The sequence below is a fragment of the Lepisosteus platostomus genome (assembly GCF_059453375.1).
Source record: "Lepisosteus platostomus isolate fLepPlt1 chromosome 5 unlocalized genomic scaffold, fLepPlt1.hap1 SUPER_5_unloc_3, whole genome shotgun sequence".
NCBI lineage: Eukaryota > Metazoa > Chordata > Actinopteri > Semionotiformes > Lepisosteidae > Lepisosteus > Lepisosteus platostomus.
This window is the reverse complement of record NW_028291473.1, coordinates 442,505-464,920: the sequence shown is the minus strand read 5'-3', so window position 1 is coordinate 464,920 and position 22,416 is coordinate 442,505. Positions and strand designations below refer to the sequence as shown.

The following is a 22,416-nucleotide window of genomic DNA, read 5'->3' as shown; positions in this document are numbered from 1 at the left end:
GTTCAGAGACAAACCCAGCATTCTTGATTGGAGTCCCTTCCATGTTGGGGAAATCCCTATTCCTTCACTGCCATCCAAAATTGTGGCATACACCAAATGTATATATACAGTCTATATAAATTGCTACAATTTTCCATTTAGCATATTTACAAGTTTCAATTAAATATTTTCATTCGGTCTGCTAGTTCTACACCAGATTATTCACAGTTTATACAGCCAGGCAGGTAGCCTGCACAACACATAAACACGGCCCCTTGGCCACCGCATCAAGGGGTCCTGAATAATAATAACCCACCAGACGATGCCTATCTCCATGCTCCTGCACCAGCACAACGGCTCACAACCCATTTCTTTCACTTACAGACAGATTACATGCAGATGATCAGTCTGAGGGAATACAGTCCAGGGCCAGTGTCTGCAAGAAAGCTTGTTTCAAAACATCAAAAACAGTTTGTGCTGCAGGGGTCAAGGCAATTTTGTCTTTAGACTGCACTACCCCCCTTAAACCAATACGTCACTGGACAAGCTCGTTCTGAGAAGGCATTCACCCTGGCTTTATCATGTAGTTGGTTTTATACTCCTTTTTTTCCTCTTTAGATCCAATACTTGGAGTAGCCCGGCCTTATGGATTCCGTAATTAGGTAAAACAATCACAATATCACATAACTCTATTGAGTTAGTTTACATAAATGCTATTTCATGCAGTAATTCCTTATAAAATGCTGCGGTCTGGGCCTAAAATAGGTCTGGGGTGTCCCCCACCCACATCAGTAGTTGAAACTGTACATCTTTTCCCAAGCAGACTGTGACAGCTTATATTTGCTTTAAACACAACCCTTGCACCCCTTCTCCTGTAGCCTCCTGTTACCCGTTAGAAAACTTTATATCACATCTTTATGCTGTTTTAGTCTAAAAACAGGACAGCTGTGCTCCTGTGTCCCCCAGTTACTGCACACTGTAAGATTATTTCACTTTTATTTAAATCCTGAGATAAATTTAGGAAGGCTACAGAGGGGTTTACTAGATTAAAACTGTTAGTTCACGCACGGCTCTCGTTTCAGCTTCTGACATGTTCTTTAATTGTGAAATCAAGCCTCTTTCTTACAATTTCTCCAAAAAACACCTTTTTTTTAGTAACTGTACACCAGCTTATTAGTAGTTTTGTCTTTGGGGTTTTATATCTCGGTATAACATTAAAGTCGCACAATAATTTCAACAAACTGGCAGCTCCCTTTTCTCCTCCTTGGGAGTCTTTTTACCCCATTTGCAGCGCTCGCACTTCTGCATGCATGCTTCACGAGTTATTAAATCAAATCTGTCTCCGCTGTCCGTAATATCAGGAAAGCATAGTTGTACATTCTTGGCAACATCAGGTTTTATCATCAGCAACATCAACCCACTCAAGTAAATTTGTTTTATTACTGTGGAAGTATCTTCATTCACTTCCTTCTCATCGGCTAACCCCGAGTATAATATCCATAAAGCTATAAACCTTTCTGTAAAATCTGAAACATCCTCACTTCCTTCTGCTGACATGCTGTCTAATCAGTTTTCGGTGGGTAATGCGCTTTCAAAAATCTCCACACTAATTCCCACCCTTCTCCTAGATTCTCTCTTAAGGCGTTCTATTTCTTCTTTTGCTGTTTCTTTTTCTGCATATATAACTTCGTTTCGTTCAGCCATTGCTTTTAGCTTTTCCATCAGAGATTTTTGTGTCTCATCTATGATATTCTGTTGAATTCTCAAATATTCCTCTAAATATTGTTTATTTTTATCCAAATGTTCATGCACTTTTCTACATTCCTGTTCAGCCTAAATTCCGTCCGACATATTTCTTTGTTTCACTTTGGATTAATCAAACTTTTTTTTTTCTTCACACCAAACCATTTTCACTTCTCCCACGCGCCCCGCGGAACCCCCCAGTCGAGACAAACTGACGAACTATCACAATTCAGGATCACGGACCAGGTTCCAAATCCTGGCTTTAAACACACAGTTGAATCGAGTTACCATTTTCGGCTCTTCTGCGAGTACAGTTCTAGTTACTACCTTCAGCCATACTGCAGTCGTGTACCAGGATGCAACACCTGGATTGTTTCGCACGGGCAGGGCGAGACGCTATTCCTTCAGCAATCCCTTTTTTCTACCCCACCTTCACAAAACAGGCATCTAAAAACACATACACCATTAACTCATTTTTCTGTAATACTTGCTTCAGCACCACAGCAACATGGAGAGGACAAGGGACTTTTTAGAAAAGAGGAGTCCTTACCTCTTTTTAGAAGCGGTCGCCTAACTTTTCCTCTCCATGTCCGTGTGGTTTAATTTAGATGGATACTTCTTCATCATTTGGGTTACATATCCGCCAATCTGCCTCCTCCTTTTTAGAGGACGTTGTAAACCTTTAGGAACAATATAATCTAGCAACAAGGTTATGTCACTGTAATTAGGCTTAAGACAATCAAGAACAAGGCTTGCCTTTCTTCGAAATTCTTTACGGTCATCAGGCAATTTAGGAAAAGACTTAACTAATGCAAATAATTCACTAGGAGACCAATGTCAATGTACATATGCTGGAGTTCCTTCTGGACCTGTTAAAGTGCACATTGGCATTTCACGAACAAGTGAAAAGGCTTTGGCTCCGGACCGCTTTCTAGTTTTGGTGGAGACTTTTTCTTTTTAGAAGGCATGGTCATGACTTTAGCTGCAGCTTGCTGTTCTTTAGTTTCAAGACTAGTCTTTTTTGAAGCTTCCCATTATTTCTGTGATTTCTCTTTCCATTACATAAGCTTTCCAATTCACTTTCTTTCCGTTCTTCTCCTTCTCTTCTTAGTTTCCCCTTCTTCAGAAAACTTATTTTTCCTAATTCAACTTTCCTCTGTCCATTCTGATTCACTTACAAAGATCCTTCATAGTTATGGGCCCCTAATTATCATATATAAATTATGTGCAAGTTCCCTTACACCTATTACCCTAGCTTTACAGTTCATGAACATAAAACATTTTTTTTACTCTAACCCAGGCTATAATTGTTTCTCTGAATTTGTCGTACATGTACTTTTGCTGGACTGCTCGGTCCCATTTTCATCTTTGAATTTTAATTTCCCATTTTTACCAATCGGTGCCTTACTTAGAACCTTATCACATCAACTACTCCGCAGAGCAAAAACCACACGTCTGTGTTAAGATAAGTTCTTTATATGAGTCCCAGACTAATCAAACCCACGTGAGAACACCCCTGTGGCTCGCTTCTCAAACTATTAATTTTTAAGGATCACTTACTGGCGTCAGACAGCTGCCAATTCTCCAGACGCGTCTCTGGAAGGATAAACAATTTATCCTCTGAGGTTCGTCCAATTTTGCTAAAATTGTCAGGGTCCAGATGGAGTTTCAGCAGCCGTTCGCGTTCAGGTTTCTGATCCCGGACGAGCCCCCAAATTGTCATGGAACTATCAAGGAAGCCACAAGAGAGAGTTCTCACCTGAGTGAGGTCTTTATTTCAATATTGCAAGCCCTGCTGCCACTTCGCAAAGTGCAACCAGAGACTCAATTTGTTACAAGCAGTACAGGGTTTTTAAAAGATGTTGCGCTGTAAAAAAGCTCAGCGCTTTGTCCTTTCTAAAAGTTCCCCTTTCCCTAAGAGAAAACTGATTACATCAAAAAGCGAGAGAAGAAGCACTAGATTTGTTATTCAAAGCTAATCAGTTACTTTCAGCTAATTCTAACGACCCAGAAAGCATATATTGTTTTGGTACATTGTCTTCTAAAGTAACCTAAACAGTGTACTTTGTTGATACACTGTTTTCTAAAATTCTGCACGTACTGTAGCACAGCATTTACATCCTTGAAATATATTATCTTTGTAGATTAAGCTGACCCAGGGACGCCAAATAATGTAGGGAAAACCGGTCCAGGGACGCCAAATATGTAATCATAGTGGGTCTCTGAAGGCACCAGTTCTGTAGGGTTTGGGCATTTACTGAGACAATTATTAATTGTAGCAGTAAATCACAAAGTTGATTCTTTTGATGGCTTTAGAATCCAACCATGCGACATAACTCAAACAACGCACACACACAGGTACTAACACACGAGGATACATTTATTAATACATAGAATATGCATGTAAACCTAACAGATCTTATCGAGAGGGTTATCAGAATACAAAAGGTATATATTCAATCAGTTACAAAGTGTTACACATATCAAGAGGACATACATTCAGTATATCATTCATTAAGACCGTTTCGTAAAGTGAACTTGGTTACAACTTCTACATTAGATACTCAAACAAGTACATAACTCTTAGGAATTAAATTGATATCAACTGGTTTGGATAACAATTGAATTCTCGAGCTGTAATGCATTGAAGTTGAATACTCATCCAATCTTTGGGGATTCAGATCTCCTGCGGGCACAAAGAAACAGTTGCAGGCTGTTGCTGTCCAATCCGCGCTCTCTGGCTCCGTGCCAGGCTGTGCTGTGCGGCTTGCGACGGTGCGCTGCTGATGCTCACTGTTGGCTTAACTAGCAAAGTTTGTGCACAGGAGAAAAGATGACTGTGGGTCCCAGCAAGTCAGGAAGAGGACTGGTTCGTTCCTGATGAAGAGCTAGTTCTGAATAGTGATTCAGCTGTCCACAGTTCCGACCTGTTCACGAGGCCTGCTGCTGGTTACTCTCTGGCAACCTCCACTCTAGACTCTTAGAACAAAGGAAAGTTCTGGCACTCGGACACACTGGCCGTTCCGTGGTTGTCCGGGCTGAGTCTCAGGATGGTCAGGAGGCGCGCTGTGAGAATGTCCTGCCCTTGGGATTCTCCTTTGAATTCCCTTTAGAATTGTTGAATCTTGTCTGAATCTGAATCTGAATCTCAATCTCCCAGGCTCTCTGTGTTGCCTGTTTTACCTGGAGGAACTTCAGCTCATTGATTGGCTGAAAGTTCCATGGGCATCAGAGTCCCACGTGGGTTACTCGGCCCTACCAGTCCCTGATTGGTTGATCAAGGTGAGATATGAGTCACTTAGTCCTGACACTTAGTAATGCAGTCCAGATGTCCAACTGGCACTCCCTAAACAGATAGGCGCCAATGGATGACCATTGATCATGATAGCCAGGCTTAGCTAAGTGCATCCCCCTGTGGGAGCTGTCCTTATCAAAAGAAAACATCTTGCATGAATAGTTTCTCTGTGGCTGCACCACAGAGATGAACAGAGAAATGGGGCCTCATTTGGGAAGCTCAGAAACACTTAATTCTGCCTTATTATTTAAGCCTCACCGCTACATCTTAAAGCACCAATATATTTCTTGCAAAGCTCTCTACATTTTAAGAATCAATTTACTTATTAGATTTCCACTTCAAGACTTGTTCGGCTGGCGTTCTGGGAGTCGCGTTTATCAGAATTGTATTGAAATCGTTTCCCACAGAGCTCAGATGTCAAAGCACAGCAGCAGCTCTCCACAGCGATCCTCTATAGCGCCCTTTCTCCCGCAGCTCCGTCCTCATTGGAAGGAAGCAAGAGTGAAAGGCTGAAGTGAAATTGAGCGGGGACGAAGGCAGTGAAGAGAGAGAACGTGGGAAGAAGAGAAAAACGCAGGGGAAAAAAAGCAGCGTCGTAAAAGAGGTGACAGAGCTGTCCTCTCTATAAGTGGGGTGCCAGCGAGCTTTGCTCTAGCTTACGGCCACACCCCCTTGAGCATGCCTGATCTTGAAAGCTGAACAGGGATGGGCCTGGTTAGTACTTGGATGGGAGACAGCCTGGGAATACCAGGTGCTTTTAAGCGCAGGAGGTGCCCTATCCCCGCTCGCTCGCTCATTCCCCTGTTCACAAGTGCAGTGCGGCTTGTCCGTCTGTTTATTTGTCAGCTCTGGCGAGACACGGGTGCTTGTGTATTAGCGTGAGCGTTTTTTTTATTCTGATCATGAACAGTTTTACAAGTCCGCAAAGGATCGAGGAAAGGTTTATCGCCAGCTGAAAAGAGACACAGCGCTTCGGCTGTGGAGACTTGCTCGGCTGGCGTTCGGGGAGTCGCGTTTTTCAGAATTGTATTGAGATCGTTTTCCACAGAGCTCAGATGTCAAAGCACCGCAGCAGCTCTCCACAGCGATCCTCTATAGCGCCCTTTCTCCCGCAGCTCCGTCCTCATTGGAAGGAAGCAAGAGTGAAAGGTTGAAGTGAAATAGAGCGGGGACGAAGGCAGTGAAGAGAGAGAACGTGGGAAGAAGAGAAAAACGCAAGGGAAAAAAGCAGCGTCGTAAAAGAGGTGACGGAGCTGTCCTCTCAATAAGAAGGGTGCCAGCGAACCTTGCTCTTGCTTACGGCCACACCCCCTTGAGCATGCCTGATCTCGGAAGATAAACAGAGATGGGCCTGGTTAGTACTTGGATGGGAGACCGCCTGGGAATACCAGGTGCTGTAAGCTTTTAAGCGCAGGAGCTTGTAAAACTGATCATGAACAGTTTTACAAGTCCGCAAAGGATCGAGGAAAGGTTTATCGCCAGGTGAAAAGAGACACAGCGCTTCCGCTGTGGAGACTTGTTCGGCTGGCGTTCGGGGAGTCGCGTTTTTCAGAATTGTATTGAGATCGTTTTCCACAGAGCTCAGATGTCAAAGCACAGCAGCAGCTCTCAAAAAAGCAGCGTCGTAAAAGAGGTGACGGAGCTGTTCTCTCTATAAGAAGGAGAAGAAGAAGAGGAACAGAGGATTTGTTTGTCTTAAGTTAGACTTTGTTTTTTTGTGTTTTTTTGGTGTTTTTGGTTGATTTTTGAAGCCCTCCCCTTCAGCCTAGCTCTGTTTGGGGAGGGGAGAGACTTTTGGGGTTTTTTTGTTGCTTTTTTGTTGCTTTCTGAGTCCTGTTTGTGTTTTAATGGAAGGAAAAAACATGGAGGCAGAGAATGTTATTGTAGTGTAGGTAAGAGAAAGATGAGGAATTTGGACCGACCCCCCTGGCGGGTTTTTGCAAGGGCGCATACTGTTGTGGTGGATGTGAGCGGCGTGGAGAAACCGTCTGCGGGTGCTATTATCGCAGCTGTGTACGGCGTCTGTGGGGAGGGCTCTCTTTTTGCCTGCCGCCCCCAGACGCCAAAAGAGTTTGAACTGACTCTGGACTCAAAAGAACATGCGGACGCGGTGGCTGTGGGGCTGGATGTGCAGGGCACACCCTGCTACTGCCGCTGGCTGGAGCGGAAGGAGGTAGTGGTGTCCTTCCTCCACCTCCCGGCATATATCTCAGATTAGACTATCAAGGAGAAGCTGAGTAGCTGGGGGGTGAGAGTCATTTCGGACATCAGGATGCGCCACTACCCCGGGACCACCATTGCTGATGGCACGAGGTTTGTTCGGATTCGCTTTCCCGATCATGTAGCCTCGTTGCCATACAGCACCCGCTTCGCCACGGCAGAGGGGGGGCAGTACTTCAGGGTCCTCCACGACCAGCAACAAAGGGTGTGTCATGTCTGCCTGGACTTGGGGCACATCGCCAAGGACTGCCCTGAGTTCCTCTTCTATGAGTGCAGACAGCCCGGCCATCGCGCCAGGAAATGCACCGCTGCCAAGTGCCCGGACTGCCTCCATGCGCTCATGAGCTGCAACTGCGAGCCAGAGCCGGAAGATCCAGCCGCCGCAGGAGCAGCTGCCCGCAACGCTGAGGGGGTTGAAGATGGACTACGAGTGGCCACTGCAGCTGAGCATGGAGAGTTGCTAGCAGCGGCGCCCCAGGACCCCAGTGAGCCAGCAACGCCCCAGCCGGTGATGGGAGAGAGGCAGAGGAGGCCCCTCCAATCCTGGGTACAGCGCAGCAGAAAGGAGCCGGGGACCAGCCAGCATCTCCACCAGCAGAGGCGCCCCGTTGCCCTAACAATCCTGCTGCATCCCACTCTGTGCCGCAAGAGAAGCAGAGGGAGGTTGCTCCACAACATGCGGCGGTGCAGCGTGGTGCAGCTGAGATCCTACGGGCACCACCACCACCAGAGGCTGCCCCTCAGCGTACCAGTGGGCTTTTGACACCCAAGCCTGTGCAGGGAGAGAGGCAGAGGGAGGAGGCGACGGCACCAGCACCACCACCACCATCACCGTCAGCGGTTCCCCAGCTGTGGGCAAGCCGGGGTACAACCGCCTGGGCCCTCGAAGGCTGGAATCCAGTGGCACCACGTCAGGCCTCAGCCCAACCTGAAGCCCAGTTCAAGAGTTGTCCGCAGACCCATCCCTGATGTCTCTGCGGTGGCGGAGACAGGAGGTGGGGAGGAAGCGGCAAGTGTTGGCAATGAGAATGTGGCAGAAAGGGCGGGGGAACTGTCGCGCGGGCCGGAGAATTAATTTCACTCTTATGGCCATATGCGTGATGGCAACTTTCGCCTCTTTAAACGCCAACGGGCTGAGGGACTGAGCAAAGCTGGGGGCAGTGTTAGCTCTGCTGGGGCGGACGGATGTTGTCTGCCTCCAGGAGACCTTCTGGGACGAGGAGTGTGTCCGGAAGGTGCGAGCACAGTGGGACGGGGAGCTGTTTTACAGCAACACCTCCAGCCTGTGCAGGAGGGGGGTGGCTGTGCTGGTGAGGAGGGGAGTGTACGAGAGCGTAAGGCTCCTGCACCGCCACACGTAGGGTCAGCTCCTGCAGGTCTGTCTTGGGTTTCCTGGACAGTCCGTGCTGCTGAGCAACATCTACGCCCCCAATGGGGAAGCTGAGCGGCTCGCCTTCTTCAAGCAGCTGGAGGCGAGCTGCTTTCAGCAGCCAGGGCTGGTCGTCGGAGATTTTAACTGTGCACTGAGTGCGCTCGATGTCGCGGTTGGGATGACCTTTAAGAGCAGTGCTGCTCGCAGCTTCCTGGAGCGCAGTGCGGAAGCTCACTGGTTCGTGGATGCGTGGCGTCAGGCTTAGTGTGCGCGGAGGGACTTTTCTCGGCGGCAGGTCGTCGAAGGTGTCTTGAGACAGAGCCGGATCAACCTGTTGCAGGGGCACATGAGTCTCTTCCCGTGCCTGAGCCAGATGCGCTATGTGTTCATGACCCTGAGCGACCATGCTGTGCTTCACTTTTCTCTAGCAGGGGCACAGGAGGACCGGTGCCCCGGCCTCTGGTGCTTTAATAAGGCGCTCCTGGGGAGGCTTCATTCTGTCAGGGCATAGAAGACCTTATCCGGCAGCAGCTGCAGTGTCCCCTGTATAGGTCAGAAAAGCTGGTCTGGTGGGATAATCTCAAGTACGCCATCAAAGAGTTCAGTATCTAGTATGGCCTGTCCCGGGGGCGGGAGAAGGCCAGGCGGGAGAGACAGCTTCGGGCTCGGATCACCTCAGAGCTCGGGCTCCTGGCAGATCACGGCGGGGGCTGCGAGCTCTTGCTGGAGCTGAGGGGTGAGCTACAAGCCCTGGAGGAGGAGAAGTGGAGAGGAGCCAGGGTGCGCAGCAGAGCCCAGTATCTTGCCAAGGGCGATAAGAGCACGATGTTCTTTTTCGGCCTGGAGCAGGAGAGGCAGCGCAGCTCCTTCATCGAGGAGCTGGTGGGAGAGGACGGTGTGCGGCTCTCTGCCCCCGAGGCCGTTAGGAATGAGGTGTTTTCTTTTTATAGCGCCTTGTTCTGGCCGAAGTGGTGGATGAGCAGCAGACCTGGGCCATGCTGGCTTGGGTGAGTACCCGCCTGTCACAGAGCGATCGTGAGCTCTGTGACAGTGCGCTGAGCTTGGAGGAAGTGCTTGAAGCACTTCGGGGCTCGTCTCCTAACAAGAGCCCTGGGTGGGACGGGCTCTCCTCCAAGCTCTACAGACACTTTCAGCAGTCCCTGGGGCCCCTCCTTCTGGAGGTGTTCCAGGAGATTGCCAGGACCGGCGCTCAGACCCCATCTATGAGAAGGGGGGTGATCTCTCTTGTCTACAAAAAGCAGGGGGATCCCTCCCTTTTGAAAAACTTTCGCCCGATCAGTCTGTTGAACACAGACTATAAGATACTAACTCGTGTTCTCTCCCTCAGGCTCGGGAAGGTTCTGCCCAGGATCCTGTCGCCTTCGCAGACCTACTGCGTCAAGTGGAGAGACATCGCGGACACGGTGTGCTCCATCAGAGATGTTGTGGACCTTATGCGGGAGCAGCCGAGGGGTGGATACGTCCTGAAACTGGACCAGGAGAAGGCCTTCGACAGGGTGGAGCATTCCTTCCTGTTTGAGGTCTTGAAGAGCTTTGGCTTCGGCGAGGCCTTCATCTCCTGGGTGAGGCTCGTGTACAAGGGGATCGTGAGCTGTGTCAAGGTGAATGGTTCCCTCACGAGCTTCTTTCCAGTGACCTTGCCTGGGGGCACCGCCACCTCGTTGATCTACCAATATGCTGACGACACCAGACTGACGTTGGCAGAGGTGGCGGAGATCTCGGCCATTTTAGAGGTGGTGCAGGCCTACTGCGCTGCCTCGGGCGCCAAGGTAAACTTGGAGAAGTCTGAGGTCATGCCGGTGGGGAGGGCAGACCTTGCCCCGCTCTTCGGTTACCCTTTCAGGGTTGAGACGGGTCACCTGAAGGTCCTTGGCATCTACATTAACGCTGATGAGCAGGCCACTGGGCTTCTCCTGTGGAAGGAGAAGCTCATTAAGATGAGGGCAAATTAAATCGGTGGAGACACAGGTCCCTGACCCTAAAGGGAAGGGTCCTGCTCGTTAACACACTGTGCCTGTCCCTCTTGTGGTACCCACTGTCTGTGATGCCTCTTCCTGAACGGGTAGAGAATGAGATTAGGCAACTGGTGGTGGGATTCGTGTGGGAGGGGAAGCCTCCGCGGGTCACTCATGACACCCTCATTGGGAAAATCTCCAGGGGTGGGCTGAAGCTGTGTGATGTAGGCCTGAAGCTGAAAAGCTTTAGGCTGAAAGTAGTGAAGAAGTTCCTTGACCTGGATAATGTCAGCATTTGGAAGATTGGTATGGGAAGCTACCTCGAGACTTGCGGGGGCTTGGGGCAGGAGACTCTCCTGGTGAGGCTGACTCCGGGGTTGATAAAACATCTGCCCTCCTTTTACAGGGAGGTCCTGCTGGCGAGGGGGTAGTTCATGTCCCAGCATGTCTCCTACACGCCGGAGACCCGGGCCCAGATTCTGGAACAGCCTCTGTTCCTCGACCCCCTGCTGGTGTCTCGATGGAACAGGCAGCTCTACGAGGCTGGCATATCCAAGGTCAAGGATCTTCTTTATGAAGTAAAGGACGGATTTCTGCCCACCCAGGCTATTGTCGACGCTGTGCGAGAGGTCGACGACGAGCTGCCTGTCAGTAAGATCCGTCAGGATTACGAGCAGCTCAAACTCGGTCTCCCGGACAGTTGGCTGGAGAAGCTCCATCTACAAGACGGGGCAGCAGGCCCAGCCTGGCCGGAGCTGAGGGTGAAGTGGGGGGACCGTGGGGTGGACCTCCTGGGGTTCACCACCAGCATGTTCTACAGGCTGATGGTGGCGAAACGCTTCAGAGTGCCGGTCTCAGAGGTGTTCTGGGGTAAGATCTTCCCCCAGCTCGAGCCAGGGCATACTTGACGGATCTGCTGGATGGCCTGTTTCGCTCTGTTCGAGGAGCTGTTCTTGACGGGGTGCCCTGGAAAGAGCTGTTCCTCTTTGGGTACCGCGGGTCTGAGAGGGGGGTTAACGCCATTTTAGTGAACCTCCTCCTCAGCCTAACGAGGACAGCTGTCTGGGAGAGGAGGAACCTCATGATGTACAATGGCCTGAAGCCAGACCTTGTCAGGCTGTGCATTGCCAGGGTGAAGGACTGCTTCTCTCTCAGCCTGGCCTACTGCAGGGCTGAGAGGCGGATGGCCGACTTTCGCAGAATCTTCTTAAAAAATAACATCTTTGTGGACCTGCGGGAGGAAGGCCTGTACTTCCGGCTCTGAGATGGGGGTGTCTTTGAACAAAAGACACACACGGCTCCACCCTTTTCCACCCCTGAATAGCATTGGCGAGTTGAATAGCATTCAATTCACATCGAATAGCATTGGCCCCTGAATAGCCCCTGAATAGCATTTGCGTAGCTCAGCACTGGGCCACTGGGCACAATTTCCCACCGTTTCCAGAGTGTAGTGGTTATCACGTTATCACGTTAGACCGTTACACAGACAGTTTCCATGAGACGTTGGACTTCCGATATTTAGAAGGATCCGTTTTTCAAGAAACATTTAAATTGATTCTTTTATCAAGCTCGTAGTTTTCCTTCAAATCTTGAAAGCTCTCAGTGAGAACATCATAGGCTGCAGGACGCCCCGTAACTTGATTACTTCAACAGAAAGAAGAGCAGACAGCTCGACAAATATGTGAGGCCCAGAGAGCGCAAGGCGAGCTGCACACGTTTCGGTGGCTGAGAGAGGGCAGTTTTTGCTTCTGCATTTCCCAAGTAAGGACGCATGACAACAAGCGATCGCGGTGCTCATCTACGACACAGTGGTGATGAGTTTTCAGTACGTGTTCTTTTGAACGAGCAATGAGGTTGCCGCCTTGGACAGCTGACTGCACGCTCTCATTGTGCCACGTGATGAGAATTCACCAGGCTCGTTCAGTCATTAGTCACATTCCATCGTTTGCCATAAGCAGACGCTGCGAAGTGATGTGGATATCAGTTCCCAGTCTTGTGGAAGAGGAGGAAAAGAGCACACGAGGGCTCGTCCGGGAGTTGAACCCGGGACCTCTCGCACCCTAAGCGAGAATCATACCACTAGACCAACGAGCCACAGCAGCACTTTCCATTTCAATCTGTCAGCGAGCTTGAGGATGGGGAGAGGCGCCATTCGCTCGTCCAGTCAGACCTTCATCAATAAGTCAAGAAAGCTGCAATTACACGACTGCCTTGCAGACGAAGGGCAGTGAACTGTGCCCGGTAAGAGGGGAACAAGCGGCACTAGGTGACGCCGAGGCATAAGTCCCAGCGAGGGGGGTTGGCTTGTATGGTACAGCGCTTGCTTTGCATGTGGGAGATAGCAGGATCAATTCCCGCATCCTCCAGGTGTGTGCTTAGAGCTTGATGTGCCGAAAGGCGTCCTTTAGCCTGTGGTCCCGCCTTACATGGAGAGCATCGTGCAGCTGTCAAGCGTTTCGCAGCCACGCCCCCTTTTCATCTTCTCTCTGGCTTAAGCGTCACTCCGCCCCTCTCTCTTGACATTTCATGTCAGCATGTCAGAAGTCCGAGTGACATTTTTAATGGCTGAGTGAGGGCACGATGCTGAAGCAGAGAGGCCACTTCAGCCACAGAGACTTGTGCTAGGTGAGATCTGAAAGACGGACTCGCAACAGAAACAGACCAAAAATGTATCGGTGAGATCAAAAGGCAAATGCAACATTCAGCAGAGGGCGTCTAAAGATTAGGGAACGGGCGACTGAAATCCATGTGAGGCAAACTTTCCGGTGTGTGTACTGCAGCTGGGCTTGTTGGCGTAATTGGTAGTGCGTCAGTCTCGTCATCTGAAGGGCCTGAGTTTGATCCTCACACGGGGCAGGGCTGCTTCCTCTCTTGCTCTTTTCAAACACTTGCGGCAACTGTTCGCTCATAACCACGTCTGGAATGCGTGACCTTTACACGGGCGAGAAGCAACGCCGCATCCCTTTTCTAAAGAACATTCACATTCAGAAATAAGTCAAGAAATTTGCCATTACTTTCGCTCGCACTGCTGTCAGCCTGCCCATGTTGCCAAAGAAAGATTCACTCGGCGTCAACATGACAGAACAGCGATCACTTGAAAACAATGTTCCACACTCCGTAAGCAAGAACTTCAGTGTTTGCAGTCACCCGATATGCCGATAGTCAAAGGAGCGCAAAACACGAAGCGTCAAAAGACAAGATGAGTGGATGGAAAGAGCGTTGAATTGATGAGCACAAAAGTTCAGCTCGTACAATAGGCAACGAAGGTCTCAGCGTCGTCATCGCACTTGAAAGGACTGCCTTGCAGACCAAGGGCAGTGGGCGGTGCCCGGTAAGAGGGGCAGAGGCGGTAAGACATGATGCCGAGATGCATGAAGCGAGGGGGATTAGCTCAAATGGTAGAGCGCTCGCTTAGCATGCAAGAGGTAGCGGGATCGATGCCCGCATCCTCCAGGTCTGAGTTTGGATCTCCGGAAGCCCGGTGCTCTTGTTTAGCTTCTGCGACTTCTGACAGGTGCTCCTCCGTTGCGGAGAATGTCCTTCAGTTGTCAAGCGTTGAAGGGCCACACCTCCTTCCCAACCTCAGTCTGCACTGAGTGCGTCTCCGGCATTTTCTCGTCCAATTTGTCAGCTTAGCAAGTGAAAAGTATATCCGAGTGAAAACAGTGCTGATAATACTCTCACGAATTGTTAGAAGACGTGCTTTTGATCATCGATTGCTTAACAATCACATTCGTTCGACTTGAGCCATCAAGCTCGTAGTTTTCCTTCAAATCTTGAAAGCTCTCAGTGAGAACATCATAGGCTGCAGGACGCCCCGTAACTTGATTACTTCAACAGAAAGAAGAGCAGACAGCTCGACAAATATGTGAGGCGCAGAGAGCGCAAGGCGAGCCGCACACGTTTCGGTGGCTGAGAGAGGGCAGTTTTTGCTTCTGCATTTCCCAAGTAAGGACGCATGACAACAAGCGATCGCGGTGCTCATCTACGACACAGTGGTGATGAGTTTTCAGTACGTGTTCTTTTGAACGAGCAATGAGGTTGCCGCCTTGGACAGCTGACTGCACGCTCTCATTGTGCCACGTGATGAGAATTCACCAGGCTCGTTCAGTCATTAGTCACATTCCATCGTTTGCCATAAGCAGACGCTGCGAAGTGATGTGGATATCAGTTCCCAGTCTTGTGGAAGAGGAGGAAAAGAGCACACGAGGGCTCGTCCGGGAGTTGAACCCGGGACCTCTCGCACCCTAAGCGAGAATCATACCACTAGACCAACGAGCCACAGCAGCACTTTCCATTTCAATCTGTCAGCGAGCTTGAGGATGGGGAGAGGCGCCATTCGCTCGTCCAGTCAGACCTTCATCAATAAGTCAAGAAAGCTGCAATTACACGACTGCCTTGCAGACGAAGGGCAGTGAACTGTGCCCGGTAAGAGGGGAACAAGCGGCACTAGGTGACGCCGAGGCATAAGTCCCAGCGAGGGGGGTTGGCTTGTATGGTACAGCGCTTGCTTTGCATGTGGGAGATAGCAGGATCAATTCCCGCATCCTCCAGGTGTGTGCTTAGAGCTTGATGTGCCGAAAGGCGTCCTTTAGCCTGTGGTCCCGCCTTACATGGAGAGCATCGTGCAGCTGTCAAGCGTTTCGCAGCCACGCCCCCTTTTCATCTTCTCTCTGGCTTAAGCGTCACTCCGCCCCTCTCTCTTGACATTTCATGTCAGCATGTCAGAAGTCCGAGTGACATTTTTAATGGCTGAGTGAGGGCACGATGCTGAAGCAGAGAGGCCACTTCAGCCACAGAGACTTGTGCTAGGTGAGATCTGAAAGACGGACTCGCAACAGAAACAGACCAAAAATGTATCGGTGAGATCAAAAGGCAAATGCAACATTCAGCAGAGGGCGTCTAAAGATTAGGGAACGGGCGACTGAAATCCATGTGAGGCAAACTTTCCGGTGTGTGTACTGCAGCTGGGCTTGTTGGCGTAATTGGTAGTGCGTCAGTCTCGTCATCTGAAGGGCCTGAGTTTGATCCTCACACGGGGCAGGGCTGCTTCCTCTCTTGCTCTTTTCAAACACTTGCGGCAACTGTTCGCTCATAACCACGTCTGGAATGCGTGACCTTTACACGGGCGAGAAGCAACGCCGCATCCCTTTTCTAAAGAACATTCACATTCAGAAATAAGTCAAGAAATTTGCCATTACTTTCGCTCGCACTGCTGTCAGCCTGCCCATGTTGCCAAAGAAAGATTCACTCGGCGTCAACATGACAGAACAGCGATCACTTGAAAACAATGTTCCACACTCCGTAAGCAAGAACTTCAGTGTTTGCAGTCACCCGATATGCCGATAGTCAAAGGAGCGCAAAACACGAAGCGTCAAAAGACAAGATGAGTTGATGGAAAGAGCGTTGAATTGATGAGCACAAAAGTTCAGCTCGTACAATAGGCAACGAAGGTCTCAGCGTCGACATCGCACTTGAAAGGACTGCCTTGCAGACCAAGGGCAGTGGGCGGTGCCCGGTAAGAGGGGCAGAGGCGGTAAGACATGATGCCGAGACGCATGAAGCGAGGGGGATTAGCTCAAATGGTAGAGCGCTCGCTTAGCATGCAAGAGGTGGCGGGATCGATGCCCGCATCCTCCAGGTCTGAGTTTGGATCTCCGGAAGCCCGGTGCTCTTGTTTAGCTTCTGCGACTTCTGACAGGTGCTCCTCCGTTGCGGAGAGAATGTCCTTCAGTTGTCAAGCGTTGAAGGGCCACACCTCCTTCCCAACCTCAGTCTGCACTGAGTGCGTCTCCGGCATTTTCTCGTCCAATTTGTCAGCTTAGCAAGTGAAAAGTATATCCGAGTGAAAACAGTGCTGATAATACTCTCACGAATTGTTAGAAGACGTGCTTTTGATCATCGATTGCTTAACAATCACATTCGTTCGACTTGAGCCATCAAGCTCGTAGTTTTCCTTCAAATCTTGAAAGCTCTCAGTGAGAACATCATAGGCTGCAGGACGCCCCGTAACTTGATTACTTCAACAGAAAGAAGAGCAGACAGCTCGACAAATATGTGAGGCGCAGAGAGCGCAAGGCGAGCCGCACACGTTTCGGTGGCTGAGAGAGGGCAGTTTTTGCTTCTGCATTTCCCAAGTAAGGACGCATGACAACAAGCGATCGCGGTGCTCATCTACGACACAGTGGTGATGAGTTTTCAGTACGTGTTCTTTTGAACGAGCAATGAGGTTGCCGCCTTGGACAGCTGACTGCACGCTCTCATTGTGCCACGTGATGAGAATTCACCAGGCTCGTTCAGTCATTAGTCACATTCCATCGTTTGCCATAAGCAGACGCTGCGAAGTGATGTGGATATCAGTTCCCAGTCTTGTGGAAGAGGAGGAAAAGAGCACACGAGGGCTCGTCCGGGAGTTGAACCCGGGACCTCTCGCACCCTAAGCGAGAATCATACCACTAGACCAACGAGCCACAGCAGCACTTTCCATTTCAATCTGTCAGCGAGCTTGAGGATGGGGAGAGGCGCCATTCGTTCGTCCAGTCAGACCTTCATCAATAAGTCAAGAAAGCTGCAATTACACGACTGCCTTGCAGACGAAGGGCAGTGAACTGTGCCCGGTAAGAGGGGAACAAGCGGCACTAGGTGACGCCGAGGCATAAGTCCCAGCGAGGGGGGTTGGCTTGTATGGTACAGCGCTTGCTTTGCATGTGGGAGATAGCAGGATCAATTCCCGCATCCTCCAGGTGTGTGCTTAGAGCTTGATGTGCCGAAAGGCGTCCTTTAGCCTGTGGTCCCGCCTTACATGGAGAGCATCGTGCAGCTGTCAAGCGTTTCGCAGCCACGCCCCCTTTTCATCTTCTCTCTGGCTTAAGCGTCACTCCGCCCCTCTCTCTTGACATTTCATGTCAGCATGTCAGAAGTCCGAGTGACATTTTTAATGGCTGAGTGAGGGCACGATGCTGAAGCAGAGAGGCCACTTCAGCCACAGAGACTTGTGCTAGGTGAGATCTGAAAGACGGACTCGCAACAGAAACAGACCAAAAATGTATCGGTGAGATCAAAAGGCAAATGCAACATTCAGCAGAGGGCGTCTAAAGATTAGGGAACGGGCGACTGAAATCCATGTGAGGCAAACTTTCCGGTGTGTGTACTGCAGCTGGGCTTGTTGGCGTAATTGGTAGTGCGTCAGTCTCGTCATCTGAAGGGCCTGAGTTTGATCCTCACACGGGGCAGGGCTGCTTCCTCTCTTGCTCTTTTCAAACACTTGCGGCAACTGTTCGCTCATAACCACGTCTGGAATGCGTGACCTTTACACGGGCGAGAAGCAACGCCGCATCCCTTTTCTAAAGAACATTCACATTCAGAAATAAGTCAAGAAATTTGCCATTACTTTCGCTCGCACTGCTGTCAGCCTGCCCATGTTGCCAAAGAAAGATTCACTCGGCGTCAACATGACAGAACAGCGATCACTTGAAAACAATGTTCCACACTCCGTAAGCAAGAACTTCAGTGTTTGCAGTCACCCGATATGCTGATAGTCAAAGGAGCGCAAAACACGAAGCGTCAAAAGACAAGATGAGTTGATGGAAAGAGCGTTGAATTGATGAGCACAAAAGTTCAGCTCGTACAATAGGCAACGAAGGTCTCAGCGTCGTCATCGCACTTGAAAGGACTGCCTTGCAGACCAAGGGCAGTGGGCGGTGCCCGGTAAGAGGGGCAGAGGCGGTAAGACATGATGCCGAGACGCATGAAGCGAGGGGGATTAGCTCAAATGGTAGAGCGCTCGCTTAGCATGCAAGAGGTAGCGGGATCGATGCCCGCATCCTCCAGGTCTGAGTTTGGATCTCCGGAAGCCCGGTGCTCTTGTTTAGCTTCTGCGACTTCTGACAGGTGCTCCTCCGTTGCGGAGAATGTCCTTCAGTTGTCAAGCGTTGAAGGGCCACACCTCCTTCCCAACCTCAGTCTGCACTGAGTGCGTCTCCGGCATTTTCTCGTCCAATTTGTCAGCTTAGCAAGTGAAAAGTATATCCGAGTGAAAACAGTGCTGATAATACTCTCACGAATTGTTAGAAGACGTGCTTTTGATCATCGATTGCTTAACAATCACATTCGTTCGACTTGAGCCATCAAGCTCGTAGTTTTCCTTCAAATCTTGAAAGCTCTCAGTGAGAACATCATAGGCTGCAGGACGCCCCGTAACTTGATTACTTCAACAGAAAGAAGAGCAGACAGCTCGACAAATATGTGAGGCGCAGAGAGCGCAAGGCGAGCCGCACACGTTTCGGTGGCTGAGAGAGGGCAGTTTTTGCTTCTGCATTTCCAAGGAAAGGACGCATGACAACAAGCGATCGCGGTGCTCATCTACGACACAGTGGTGATGAGTTTTCAGTACGTGTTCTTTTGAACGAGCAATGAGGTTGCCGCCTTGGACAGCTGACTGCACGCTCTCATTGTGCCACGTGATGAGAATTCACCAGGCTCGTTCAGTCATTAGTCACATTCCATCGTTTGCCATAAGCAGACGCTGCGAAGTGATGTGGATATCAGTTCCCAGTCTTGTGGAAGAGGAGGAAAAGAGCACACGAGGGCTCGTCCGGGAGTTGAACCCGGGACCTCTCGCACCCTAAGCGAGAATCATACCACTAGACCAACGAGCCACAGCAGCACTTTCCATTTCAATCTGTCAGCGAGCTTGAGGATGGGGAGAGGCGCCATTCGCTCGTCCAGTCAGACCTTCATCAATAAGTCAAGAAAGCTGCAATTACACGACTGCCTTGCAGACGAAGGGCAGTGAACTGTGCCCGGTAAGAGGGGAACAAGCGGCACTAGGTGACGCCGAGGCATAAGTCCCAGCGAGGGGGGTTGGCTTGTATGGTACAGCGCTTGCTTTGCATGTGGGAGATAGCAGGATCAATTCCCGCATCCTCCAGGTGTGTGCTTAGAGCTTGATGTGCCGAAAGGCGTCCTTTAGCCTGTGGTCCCGCCTTACATGGAGAGCATCGTGCAGCTGTCAAGCGTTTCGCAGCCACGCCCCCTTTTCATCTTCTCTCTGGCTTAAGCGTCACTCCGCCCCTCTCTCTTGACATTTCATGTCAGCATGTCAGAAGTCCGAGTGACATTTTTAATGGCTGAGTGAGGGCACGATGCTGAAGCAGAGAGGCCACTTCAGCCACAGAGACTTGTGCTAGGTGAGATCTGAAAGACGGACTCGCAACAGAAACAGACCAAAAATGTATCGGTGAGATCAAAAGGCAAATGCAACATTCAGCAGAGGGCGTCTAAAGATTAGGGAACGGGCGACTGAAATCCATGTGAGGCAAACTTTCCGGTGTGTGTACTGCAGCTGGGCTTGTTGGCGTAATTGGTAGTGCGTCAGTCTCGTCATCTGAAGGGCCTGAGTTTGATCCTCACACGGGGCAGGGCTGCTTCCTCTCTTGCTCTTTTCAAACACTTGCGGCAACTGTTCGCTCATAACCACGTCTGGAATGCGTGACCTTTACACGGGCGAGAAGCAACGCCACATCCCTTTTCTAAAGAACATTCACATTCAGAAATAAGTCAAGAAATTTGCCATTACTTTCGCTCGCACTGCTGTCAGCCTGCCCATGTTGCCAAAGAAAGATTCACTCGGCGTCAACATGACAGAACAGCGATCACTTGAAAACAATGTTCCACACTCCGTAAGCAAGAACTTCAGTGTTTGCAGTCACCCGATATGCTGATAGTCAAAGGAGCGCAAAACACGAAGCGTCAAAAGACAAGATGAGTTGATGGAAAGAGCGTTGAATTGATGAGCACAAAAGTTCAGCTCGTACAATAGGCAACGAAGGTCTCAGCGTCGTCATCGCACTTGAAAGGACTGCCTTGCAGACCAAGGGCAGTGGGCGGTGCCCGGTAAGAGGGGCAGAGGCGGTAAGACATGATGCCGAGACGCATGAAGCGAGGGGGATTAGCTCAAATGGTAGAGCGCTCGCTTAGCATGCAAGAGGTAGCGGGATCGATGCCCGCATCCTCCAGGTCTGAGTTTGGATCTCCGGAAGCCCGGTGCTCTTGTTTAGCTTCTGCGACTTCTGACAGGTGCTCCTCCGTTGCGGAGAATGTCCTTCAGTTGTCAAGCGTTGAAGGGCCACACCTCCTTCCCAACCTCAGTCTGCACTGAGTGCGTCTCCGGCATTTTCTCGTCCAATTTGTCAGCTTAGCAAGTGAAAAGTATATCCGAGTGAAAACAGTGCTGATAATACTCTCACGAATTGTTAGAAGACGTGCTTTTGATCATCGATTGCTTAACAATCACATTCGTTCGACTTGAGCCATCAAGCTCGTAGTTTTCCTTCAAATCTTGAAAGCTCTCAGTGAGAACATCATAGGCTGCAGGACGCCCCGTAACTTGATTACTTCAACAGAAAGAAGAGCAGACAGCTCGACAAATATGTGAGGCGCAGAGAGCGCAAGGCGAGCCGCACACGTTTCGGTGGCTGAGAGAGGGCAGTTTTTGCTTCTGCATTTCCAAGGAAAGGACGCATGACAACAAGCGATCGCGGTGCTCATCTACGACACAGTGGTGATGAGTTTTCAGTACGTGTTCTTTTGAACGAGCAATGAGGTTGCCGCCTTGGACAGCTGACTGCACGCTCTCATTGTGCCACGTGATGAGAATTCACCAGGCTCGTTCAGTCATTAGTCACATTCCATCGTTTGCCATAAGCAGACGCTGCGAAGTGATGTGGATATCAGTTCCCAGTCTTGTGGAAGAGGAGGAAAAGAGCACACGAGGGCTCGTCCGGGAGTTGAACCCGGGACCTCTCGCACCCTAAGCGAGAATCATACCACTAGACCAACGAGCCACAGCAGCACTTTCCATTTCAATCTGTCAGCGAGCTTGAGGATGGGGAGAGGCGCCATTCGCTCGTCCAGTCAGACCTTCATCAATAAGTCAAGAAAGCTGCAATTACACGACTGCCTTGCAGACGAAGGGCAGTGAACTGTGCCCGGTAAGAGGGGAACAAGCGGCACTAGGTGACGCCGAGGCATAAGTCCCAGCGAGGGGGGTTGGCTTGTATGGTACAGCGCTTGCTTTGCATGTGGGAGATAGCAGGATCAATTCCCGCATCCTCCAGGTGTGTGCTTAGAGCTTGATGTGCCGAAAGGCGTCCTTTAGCCTGTGGTCCCGCCTTACATGGAGAGCATCGTGCAGCTGTCAAGCGTTTCGCAGCCACGCCCCCTTTTCATCTTCTCTCTGGCTTAAGCGTCACTCCGCCCCTCTCTCTTGACATTTCATGTCAGCATGTCAGAAGTCCGAGTGACATTTTTAATGGCTGAGTGAGGGCACGATGCTGAAGCAGAGAGGCCACTTCAGCCACAGAGACTTGTGCTAGGTGAGATCTGAAAGACGGACTCGCAACAGAAACAGACCAAAAATGTATCGGTGAGATCAAAAGGCAAATGCAACATTCAGCAGAGGGCGTCTAAAGATTAGGGAACGGGCGACTGAAATCCATGTGAGGCAAACTTTCCGGTGTGTGTACTGCAGCTGGGCTTGTTGGCGTAATTGGTAGTGCGTCAGTCTCGTCATCTGAAGGGCCTGAGTTTGATCCTCACACGGGGCAGGGCTGCTTCCTCTCTTGCTCTTTTCAAACACTTGCGGCAACTGTTCGCTCATAACCACGTCTGGAATGCGTGACCTTTACACGGGCGAGAAGCAACGCCGCATCCCTTTTCTAAAGAACATTCACATTCAGAAATAAGTCAAGAAATTTGCCATTACTTTCGCTCGCACTGCTGTCAGCCTGCCCATGTTGCCAAAGAAAGATTCACTCGGCGTCAACATGACA

At 50.2% G+C, this 22,416-nt stretch overlaps 5 non-coding genes and 1 pseudogene across 5 annotated transcripts; 1 reads left to right on the top strand and 5 right to left on the bottom strand.

The window, feature by feature from the left end:
- Window positions 1-6,311: 6,311 nt before the first annotated feature.
- Window positions 6,312-6,420, top strand: LOC148638200 (5S ribosomal RNA; annotated as a pseudogene).
- A 6,187-nt stretch (window positions 6,421-12,607) lies between these two features.
- trnap-agg (transfer RNA proline (anticodon AGG)) lies at window positions 12,608-12,679 on the bottom strand. Its single transcript has one exon. It is a non-coding gene; the product is annotated as a tRNA-Pro (tRNA).
- Window positions 12,680-14,794: 2,115 nt separating this feature from the next.
- trnap-agg (transfer RNA proline (anticodon AGG)) lies at window positions 14,795-14,866 on the bottom strand. Its single transcript has one exon. It is a non-coding gene; the product is annotated as a tRNA-Pro (tRNA).
- A 2,117-nt stretch (window positions 14,867-16,983) lies between these two features.
- Window positions 16,984-17,055, bottom strand: trnap-agg (transfer RNA proline (anticodon AGG)). Its single transcript has one exon. It is a non-coding gene; the product is annotated as a tRNA-Pro (tRNA).
- A 2,115-nt stretch (window positions 17,056-19,170) lies between these two features.
- Window positions 19,171-19,242, bottom strand: trnap-agg (transfer RNA proline (anticodon AGG)). The gene has a single exon. It is a non-coding gene; the product is annotated as a tRNA-Pro (tRNA).
- Window positions 19,243-21,357: 2,115 nt separating this feature from the next.
- Window positions 21,358-21,429, bottom strand: trnap-agg (transfer RNA proline (anticodon AGG)). Its single transcript has one exon. It is a non-coding gene; the product is annotated as a tRNA-Pro (tRNA).
- Window positions 21,430-22,416: the final 987 nt, after the last annotated feature.